This window comes from Oncorhynchus keta, chromosome 26 (genome assembly GCF_023373465.1).
Source record: "Oncorhynchus keta strain PuntledgeMale-10-30-2019 chromosome 26, Oket_V2, whole genome shotgun sequence".
Classification (NCBI taxonomy): domain Eukaryota; kingdom Metazoa; phylum Chordata; class Actinopteri; order Salmoniformes; family Salmonidae; genus Oncorhynchus; species Oncorhynchus keta.
The window spans coordinates 8,444,330-8,455,262 of NC_068446.1; the positions used below are offsets into that span (position 1 = coordinate 8,444,330).

General features: G+C 42.0%; 1 long non-coding RNA gene across 1 annotated transcript; it reads right to left on the reverse strand.

Annotated features, from left to right (window-relative positions):
• Positions 1-1,435: 1,435 nt before the first annotated feature.
• Positions 1,436-7,958, reverse strand: LOC127911999 (uncharacterized). The gene is made up of 4 exons (XR_008080030.1): positions 7,796-7,958; positions 4,630-4,770; positions 3,179-3,261; positions 1,436-2,031 (listed from the first exon to the last, which is right to left on the reverse strand). It is a non-coding gene; the product is annotated as an uncharacterized LOC127911999 (long non-coding RNA).
• Between the last annotated feature and the right edge of the window lie 2,975 nt (positions 7,959-10,933).

Sequence of the window (10,933 nt, forward strand, 5' to 3'; positions counted from 1 at the left end):
TGCTTTTGCGGCCATTAGCTCTGCTACTAGGCCAGGGAGAGAGTATATGTCAGTAGAAAGTAACGCTTAGTCTGTGATTGATTCACCCACAGCTGCCAGGTTACAGGCAGTGCCTTGGCACATTAATATCATGTGGCATTTATTAGATAGGTGACTTCCTGGACTCGTCTGGCCTGGCTGAACAAGGGAACAGCTAGCGTATCAAAATTTAAATTGTCATCATTAATTGTCAGCGTGGGGAGGAATACTCTCACACAGGTTCTTCTCTCTCTCGCTTTATTTATCGCTTGTGTCTTTCATATAAACCCTCACATATTGTAGATTAGAAGACATGCCAACTCTGCAGAGGCTATGGACATACACCAGCCTGCTGAGCATTCACATGCTGGTCATTTATTTGATTGAATGATTGATCTTATTTGTTCATAAAATGAAGCTGCCTCAGTTACAATCAACATTGGCCTACATATTTAATGTGCATTATGCAGCATCTACAATTTGCAAGAGTTCTACAGTTAATGTAGATTGAAAAATGTTATCATGCAGCTGAATTCTGAACTTATGCACTTCTGAGGGATTGTACAATAGCTTTTAGTACTAAACTTCATCCTGTGGAGCTCTGTTTAAGCCTTGTGCCTTGCTGTGTATAATTAACAATATAGTGTTTAGTTACAGAAGGTTAAAGGAGGTGTGCTTTGGCTCAGTACAGACAATAAGGCCGCACACTGTCAATAAAATAAATGTAGTGCCAGCCAGGGACCACAATATAGCTAGTTCACAAATAGACATCAGTTTTTGAAAAAAAAAAATTCAGTCACAGCCATTCCTTTTCTGCGCAAAGCAATCAGTTCAAATACAAATAGCCCACACATTAGCATAGCAAACTGAATGCACCTTACCATTTGAATAATGTCTAATTTCTATGCTTTCCGTCATAGCCCATTCTCCATATTTGTGAAGGCTGAAAAGAACTGTCCAGTGACAAAGCAAATAATACATTTTTTTTCTAGCTACCTATTTTTATTATACAGTACATTGACATTTTGCTCAATTTTATTTTACAATAGTCTTCTTTGTTTTAATTCTCTTCTTTCATCTCCATGCTAGGGCTTTTAGGGGGTGCAGTTGCAGATGAACTGGGAGTTATACCCTGAATGCAGAAGCAATATCCTGTAGCAAAGCCTCAAGTATGGTGATGTCTCAGAATCTCTCTGTCCTCAGATTTATGCCTTACTGTAGATTCTTAACCAGAGACCCTACTTGAGCATTGCCACACAAGAGAAAACATTTAAACATTCTCTAATTTAGCCTAATCAATAAACCAATGTTTGTTTTGTGAAATAATACAGTCACTTTAGAGGGATAAAGTCTATTACATTTAATTTTGTCTTGTTGTAATGTGTACACTGGGAGTCGGGAAGCAAGTACAGGGAGTGAATAATTTAATAAAGAAATAGAACGAAGTACAAAACAAGAAATACGAAAAGCGTACAGACATGAAACTCAAACAGAGTCAGTAACGCCTGGGGAAGAAACCAAAGGGAGTGACAGATATATGAAAGGTAATCAAGAAGGTGATGAAATCCAGGTGAGACTGATGGGGCGCTGGTGCACGTAACGATGGTGACAGGTGTGCGTAATAATGGGCAACCTGGTGACCTAGAGCGCCGGACGGGGAGTATACGTGACAGTAGCCCCTCCTTGACACACATCTACAGCCAAAGGACACCGACTGGTCACCTCTGCTGAGGCGCGGGAACCTGTCAAGCCGGATGAGGCGCGGGAGCCTGTCAAGTCTTGTGAACCTGTCGAGCCAGCTAAGGCATGGAAGCCTAACGAGCTTGCTGGGGCATCCACTGTAGACTCAGCACCAGACGCTTGACCGGCCAACAGAGTCTTGTGAACCTGATGAGCCTGCTGATGCATCCTCGGTTGCTCCGGCAGCAGCATCCCGACCCAACGTCACCTACCAACACAAAAACCGCTCCCTGATGCTCCGCTTTGGTGAGGAGTTATTCTGTAACGTGTGCGCTGAGAGTTGGGAAGCAAGTACAGGGAGTGAAAAATTGAATAAACTAACAAACATAGGACAAAACAAGACACACAGGTAGTGTACAGACAGGAAGGGAAACAATAACGCAGAGGGAAAGAACCAAAGTGAGTGACCGATATAGGGAAGGTAATCAGGAGTGATGGAGTCCAGGTGAGTGTCATGAGGCGCAGGTGCACATATAAATGGTGGCAGGTGTGCGTAATGATTAGACGACTGGTGACAACGAGCGCCAGAGAGGAGGAGCGGAAGTAGACGTGACAATTGTTTGTGTTTCTGTGGTTTCTAATGTAAATTATTAGAAAATATCCACATTTGAGTTTTTTATTTAACAGAAACAACGTTTTCAAGCATAATCATACACTAATTGCCTGGAGTTTCAAGGTTTCCAGGTGTGTACCTGTACCTGGGTTCGTTGGTGAAATGTAATTGATGTATGTTATCGTAGCAATTGCACAAAAATGTATAAGTCTGGCTTCAGAAGCTATCAAAATGCTACTGTCGTCTGGATTTTGATTTCAAATACACTACCGTTCAAAAGTTTGGGGTCACTTAGAAATGTCCTTGTCTTTGAAAGAAAAACCATTAAATTAACATAAAATACAGTGTAGCTGGAACCGGTAGATTTTTTAAATGGAATATCTACAGTTGAAGTCGGAAGTTTACATAAACCTTAGCCAAATACATTTAAAGTCAGTTTTTAACAATTACTGACATTTAATCCTAGTAAAAATTCCCTCTCTTAGGTCAGTTAGGATCACCACTTCATTTTAAGAATGTGAAATGTCAGAATAATAGTAGAGTGAATGATTTATTTCAGCTTTTGGTTTTTGTTTTTTTCATCACATTCCCAGTGGGTCAGAAGTTTTGCATACACTCAATTAGCATTGCCTTTAAATTGTTTAACTTCGTTCAAATGTTTCGGTTTGCAAACACTTTTTCAGTTCTGCCCACAAATGTTCTATGGATTGAGGTCAGGGCTTTGAGGCGCCTCGCTTCGCGTTCCTAGGAAACTGCAGTTTTTTTTTTTTTTACGTGTTATTTCTTACATTGGTACCCCAGGTAATCTTAGGTTTCATTACATACAGTCGGGAAGAACTACTGAATATAAGAGCAAGGTCAACTCACCATCGGTACGACCAGGAATATGACTTTCCCGAAGCGGATCCTGTGTTCTGCCTTCCACCCAGGACAACAGAATGGATCCCAGCCTGCGACCCAAAACAAAGACATCGTAAAAGAGGGAAACGTAGCGGTCTTCTGGTCAGGCTCTGGAGACGGGCACATCGCGCACCACTCCCTAGCATACTACTCGCCAATGTCCAGTCTCTTGACAACAAGGTTGATGAAATCCGAGCAAGGGTAGCATTCCAGAGGGACATCAGAGACTGTAACGTTCTTTGCTTCATGGAAACATGGCTCACTCAAGAGACGCTAACGGAATCGGTGCAGCCAGCTGGTTTCTTCACGCATCACGCCGACAGAAACAAACATCTTTCTGGTAAGAAGAGGAGAGGGGGCGTATGCCTTATGATTAACGAGACGTGGTGTGACCACAACAACATACAGGAACTCCAGTCCTTCTGTTCACCTGACTTACAATGTTGTCTCACAATCAAATATTGTCCGCATTATCTACCAAGGGAATTCTCTTCGATTATAATCACAGCCGTATCTTCAACCTCAGCTGGCTGAAGAAATTCGGCTTGTCACCAAAAGCACTCATAAACTTCTACAGATGCACAATCGAGAGCATCCTGTCGGGCTGTATCACCACCTGATACGGCAACTGCTCCGCCCACACCCGTACGGCTCTCCAGAGGGTAGTGAGGTCACCGGGGGCAAACTACCTGCCCTCCAGGACACCTACACCACCCAATGTCACAGGAAGGCCATAAAGATCATCAAGGACAACAACCACCCGAGCCTGTTCACCCCGCTATCATCCAGAAGGCGAGGTCAGTTAGGTGCATCAAAGCAGGGACCGAGAGACTGAAAAACAGCTTCTATCTCAAGGCCATCAGACTGTTAAACAGCCACCACTAACATTGAGTGGCTGCTGTCAACACACTGACTCAACTCCAGCCACTTTAATAATGGAAATTGATGTAAAATATATCACTAGCCACTTTAAACAATGCTACTTAATATAATGATTACATACCCTACATTACTCATCTCATATGTATATGTATATACTTTACCCTATATCATCTACTGCATCTTTATGTAATACATGTATCACTAGCCACTTTAAACTATGCTACTTTGTTTACCTACCCGATATTACTCATCTCATATGTATATACTGTACTCGATACCATCTACTGCATCTTGCCTATGCCGTTCTGTACCATCACTCATTCATATATCTTTATGTACATATTATTTATCCCTTTACACTTGTGCGTATAAGGTAGTAGTTTTGGAATTGTTAGGTTAGATTACTCGTTGGTTATTGCTGCATTGTCGGAACTAGAAGCACAAGCATTTCGCTACACTCGTATTAACATCTGCTAACCATGTGTATGGGACAAATAAATGTGATTTGATTTGATTTGTGATGGCCACTCCAATACCTTGACTTTGTTGTCCTTATGTTGTCCTTATGCTTGGGGTCATTGTTCATTTGGAAGTTGTTTTGTCTGAAATGTTGTTCCCTCTGCTGCTATTGGACCAGGTCTCTCTTGGAAAAGAGATGTTATCTCAATGAGAAAAACCTGTATAAATAAAAGTAAAATACAAATAATTAGTAGATATTCCATTCAAAATCGTCCGTTTCCAGCTACAATAGTAATTTACAACATTAATAACGTCTACAGTGTATTTCTGAGCAATTTGATGTTATTTTAATGGACAAAAAATGTGGACATTTCGAAGTGACCCCAAACCTTTCAATGGTAGTGTATATACGGTACTATAGGATGTGTATATCAATAGCAAGTGTGGAAAAACATTTTGGTTCAGTATTTGTAGCCAGCTGCTGTCAATTCTATAGACTATTATTTTCTTCCCCTCTTCTACCTTCCTCCCAGTCTCTCTCACATGGGGCTTTTTAACATCAATAGAAGAGATGAAAGAAGACGGATAGACTTTATTTTGCAAATAGAAACCTGTGCAGTTGCAGGACAGAGCACAGCGCAGCACCACATCTCGCAGTGTTAGCAGGCTGATACAATAACAAGCCCACAACACTATTGTATGGTGGCATCAATGTGACAAATCCTTTTCTCCGTTTAAAAAAATATATATATCCCGGAGGTAGTGTATGATATGATTAAATGAATGGTATTTTTTTTATTATAGACTTTTCCCTAGTCATAATGTAGAATCCATACTTTCTCATTTCAAATCAAACAAATCCCTAAATATCTGTCAGCACCGGGATTTATGTTTTCTTTACGTGCTTTTTCTACTTTCTTGCTCAACCATTTCTCCACTTCCTTTTAGAGGAATCGTAGACTCAAGTTTCCTGTTACCGCAGTCCCCATCACTCATTATATGTTTCTGAAAAACAGTATAGTGGGAAAGAGACTCAATGTGTTAGACGATACACTTGTCATAACACCTGCAATGGCCTCACAGGTTATATTTTCAGTTTCACCATTATACCGCACTCTCCAACCCAGTCGATCTCTTTCTTTCCCATTTATTTGTGAGACGATGAATGAAATCCATTTTATTGGTAATTGACTTGAAGGGGGGTAGATAACAGAGCTGTGTTCTGGGTGTCTGACTAACGGAGCCCTCTCCTTAGGTGTGGTTGTTGTGTGATGGGTAGGACGCAGAGGTCAGCTATCACTTTGAAACATGCTGGTCCTTATCTCTGTCAGGGACCTTAATAGAGTAATGAATCATCATAAAAACCTGCTTAGGCCTCTCCTGAACAGACCGCTGCTACTCTGTGAAATCTATACTGTTATAGTATCACCACACTTGCTGCGTTAGTAAGCATTTTACTTTCCTCCCTATTGTCTGGGTGGGTTTGGGTGTTTTGTGTCTTAGGGCTGTGTCTGGCTGGAGTAAGATAGATAGATGTGGTCTTACCCAACATTTATGAAACGGACCCAACTAAGACAGTCAGTGCTGGGCAGGAGGGCACTTTTGTGCCTTGAGAGAAATACTTTAACTTAGTCTGATCGATGTATTCAAGTGGCAGACAGCTAGAGCCTGCATTGTGCTGGGGTTATTGGGTTTTTAAAGCTTCCAATAGAAGCTATTTGGCCTTCAGTGGTAAGAATGATTTATTTGATTGTCATGGTGTATTAATTACTTTGTCTCACAATGCCAGTTATTCATCCAACTAGCTAAATGTACTGTAGGTGAACTTCACTAAAAGTGAAAATTTACAATGGCATAAAAAATTTACAAGACCTTTAGAGGTCCTCACTTGCGATATAATATGCTGACTGGAGTGTCTGTCTCCACATGCAGCTCCGTACTTCATGTTCAGGAATTATCCAAGCTTTACATATCCATCCATCCCATTCAATCTGCATGAATTGGGGACAGGGCCCTTTACAGTACCATAGCTAGCTAGGCTTGTGTCTAAAAGTAGATATTGGGTCAAATAGCCCTAGTTAAATACTAGCCTTCAAAGAGAATACATGAATCAATTTCCAATGCCTTTGAAATTCAGGTTCTCTGTGTGAATTCTGCGGGAGCTAGGGAGACCATGGTCTGATATTCTCAATATTAAAGGGATGGATCCCCTGGCTGTTCCATGTATCTGATTCTCGTCTCTGGAAGGTAAAACGGTTGTACTGTAGTGAGCAAACACACAGCACAGTCTCCTGATCACTTTCTCAGGTTATCAGCATCCACTACTGAGCTAGCGGGCTAGTGTTTCACAGGATCCCATCTGGACACTGTTTTTGTTATGAAAAAGAAACTCACTTACACACTGGCATTTTTGTATTCTTCAACAATGTTTGTTTTTAAAGGATCTTAAACCCAACATTTTGGTCAATAGATCATAAGGGTTTACATAGGTGATACTGCTCACCTCAAAGGAAAAAAACATACAGGTGCACCCAATTACCACCCAAGTGTCTCAGAGATGTAGCACCTGTCTGGCCTGTTTCAGTCTCTCAACACTGAAATCCAATAGAGACAGCTACTATGGGTTAACATGTTGTTATTGATATGGTCAAGCTCACATGAACTGATAAAATCGGATGCGTTTCGGCATTGACCGTCATCAGGGAGTGAAAAGGGACAGAGACCTGGTTCCAAGACCTGAACAGTGCTGCAGATTAAGTATGTTTGGATATGTATTTTACCTGACAGAATTATATAGTGTCAGCAATATCTGATCCTCTCAGATCTACCAGGATTGTCTAGGAGTAATGGACTAAGAGGATAACTCCCAACAGGGACAACAGTGACAGGCCATACTACTCTATATGACCCCAAAATGGAGCATCCAATATTCCTAAAAAAAGACTGAGGGTATGACAGTTCCTTTTTCAGTTTATAGAGTGAGCATGAAAAATATAGCACTGTATGTGTAACACTGCAGTGATATTTAAATGCCTCCCAGTCTTTTGGCTGCCGCGGCTGTGTGGTGTGTGAGAATGGTTACGGTACGATTCCCTTCACATGAGGCTGCTTACGGCTGTGGCACTTAGGTATTATCAGACTTTGCATGCCTCTGAGAGATTAACATAATGGTTCCCATTTGATTGTTTTGCTTCCGTGTCTGATGAGGGAGCGAGAGAGCGAGAAAGAGAGAGAGAGACTTACGGCTTGGCATGCCGAAGCATTGGCTTCCCTTCGTGGAACAAACGTCTAAATCCTTTAACACGCAAACCTCCCTGCCTAACTCCCCACCAGGGAGGCTTTGCATTCGAAATGTACAATTAGTTATTCCTGTTTGCTTTGAATGAAACATTTTCAGCTGCCTCACTCTTACAACATAACATCAGACCTCTGAGCAAAGTGTTGTTGAAAAGGGGTGTCGCCTCCTTACGTTTCCTCTCATCTCCTCTTGATGTTTATTCATTTTCTCCTCACTCTCCTCCACTCCTGAGATGAGATGCACGAGAGAGATGACATGCTAGCATTTTTCACCACCTCTGAGTTGAGGTTCAGGTTCTTTCCTGGTCATGTTTTATTGAGTCAGCCGAGTGTTTGTCTGGCATATAAACACGCTCTGTGAATGGCAGTCAGAGTTGAGGAAGTCGAAAGCTGCAAAAGGGCACTTTATTTAATCACCAGGGCCAGTGGCGCGCTGTAGAGCCAGCTGTTTGGCAGGGCCAGGGATCTGGGCTGCAGGGCACAGGCAGTAAGCTGCTTGTACTAGCCTGCTTCCGGCACTGACCCCTGCAGTCCCCCTCGCCGGGTGTAATCTACAAATACATTAATACAGGCAGACCAGCCCCGCAACAAGGCTGCTAGGAAGGTTTTTCATCTCGCTAAGTGTTCCACTGGCAAATGGAACGCTTTTCCCCCCTCCCCTGTTAAGGATTACATTTAACTCACCATATTATAGAGGCTGAAACGGAATGCATTTTTGCCTTGAATTTTGGGTTTATTGATTTAGTAATTACCTTTCCCTGCATCAACTCAAATCCACAGGGATTAGAGTAAATAATAGTGTTGCCAGGGTGATTAACTAGTGAAGATAACAAGGCTTAGATCTGATCAACATCACCACTCATTCCTCTCAACATTACATCATCATCACCTTCAACACCACCATCATCCTCATCATCATCATCACCATCATAAGTATCATTTACAATGAAGATTTTACATAATCACCACCATAACATCATCATCATTACTGTATCTGTGCAATGCAATGTATTACATGTAGAGTGTAACTGCGTATAAAGACACCCAATACAGTCACAAAACTGTTGCATTCAAAACCCCCTTACAAGAGAAAGGATATGGTACATTATGACAATGAAAGCTCTTTTTCACACGGGCAAAATGTCACACTGAATGTTTTCTACACATCGTGCTGCATGTACTGTAAATGTAGTGTGACCCATCATGAAAAGTCAACATATTTCCCCTTTTCAATTCACTGTTGGAACTGTTCAACAGTCTTTTTTATTTCTCCCTTTCATTTCTCCCCACGGGTCTGACTCCATGACGTGTGCACACATTTTATTCAAGAGAATGACTCACAGATTTGTATATGGCCTGTTATCAAAACACATAAAGAAAGAAATGGAGCTGTTCAAGTGAAAAAGCCAGAGATTAGTTTATATTCGGTTTGTTATCGATATGACAGACTCAACTAGCATCTACTGTCACACCCTGATCTGTTTCACCTGTCTTTGTGTTTTTCTTAACCACCCTCCAGGTGTTGCCCATCTGCCTCATTATCCCCTGTGTATGTACACCTGTGTTCTCTGTTTGTCTGTTGCCAGTCTGTCTTGTTGCCAATTTGTCTTTCTGGCACTCCTGTTATCTCTCTAGTCCCTGTTTTCTAGTTTTCCAGGTTTTGACCATTCTGTGTGCCCTGACCCTGAGCCTGCCTGCCATTCTGTACCTTGTGACACTGTCCTGAATTACTGACCTTTGCCTGCCCTGACCCTGAGCCTGCCTGCTATTCAGTACCTTTCAGACTCTGCTCTGGATTACTGACCTCTGCCTGCCCTTGACCTGTCATTTGCCTGCCCCCTGTTTTTTTTGCTACTTCGAATTGTCTGCATCTGGGTCTTATCCTGAGGTCTGAGAGTACGAACTGGCAATGATTGACCCATCAGACACAGACCAGCTCTGCATTGGGACACACAAGGAGTTACTTCGAGGTCTTCTGGACGGATTTCAGACCATGGCAGTATCTCATAACTTTAATGTTCGGGAGGGTTCTTGCCAGGGTTACGGCGGTGTGGGAACAACAATCTGCCGTGTGTTTCAGCCTGGAGGAGTTGGTGGGTGTGGTGAAACAGGTTTTCGATTCTCCATTGTCTGGGAGAGAGGCTGTCCAGAAGTTACTGCAGCTTCGCCAAGACTCCCGTAGTGTGGCGGACTATGCGGTTGATTTTCGCACGTTGGCTGCCCGAGAGTGCCCGGAATCCCTGTTCGGCACATTCCTTCATGGATTATGGGAGGAGGTTAAGGATGAGCTCGTGGCCGGAAGCTGCCTATGGATGTTGATTCCCTCATCGCCTTGACCATCCGGATTGAGCTAAATTTACTTGACGTGTGTGATATTAAACGTTGTTAACCTCGCTAGGTCAATTGTTTATCTAGCAAGCTAGCTATGTGTATTAAACTAAAGTGTACTGTTAGCTAGCTAGCTAACGTCAGCTGTTTCCCAGAGCTGTTTGCTTTTCTAGTTAGAGCTTAATGTTACGCATTGTCACTTTGTTCATTGTTTTTAACTAGCTAAGGTTAGCTGGCTGGCTCATTAGCTAATGTAATTAGCGGAACACCTGGCCTACAGCCAGTGAAATTGCAGGGTGCCAAATTCAAACAACTGAACTCACATAATTAAAATTACTCAAACATAAAAGTATTATATACCATTTTAAAGATAAACTTATTGTTAATCCAACCACAGTGTACGATTTCAAAAAGGCTTTCGGCGAAAGCACGCCATGCGATTATGTTAGGACTGCGCCTAGCCACAGAAAACCATACAGACATTTTCCAGCCAAGGAGAGGTGTCACAAAAGTCATTAATAGCATTAAAATGAACCCCTAACCTTTGATGATCTTCATCTGGTGGCACTCCTAGGACTCCATGTTACACAATAAATGTTTGTTTTGTTCGATAAAGTTAATATTTATGTCCAAAAACCTCCGGTTAAATTGGCGCATTATGTTCAGTAATGCATTGTCTCAAACAAACATCTGGTGAAATTGCAGAGAGCCAAATCAAATTACAGAAATACTCATCATAAACATTGATGAAAGATA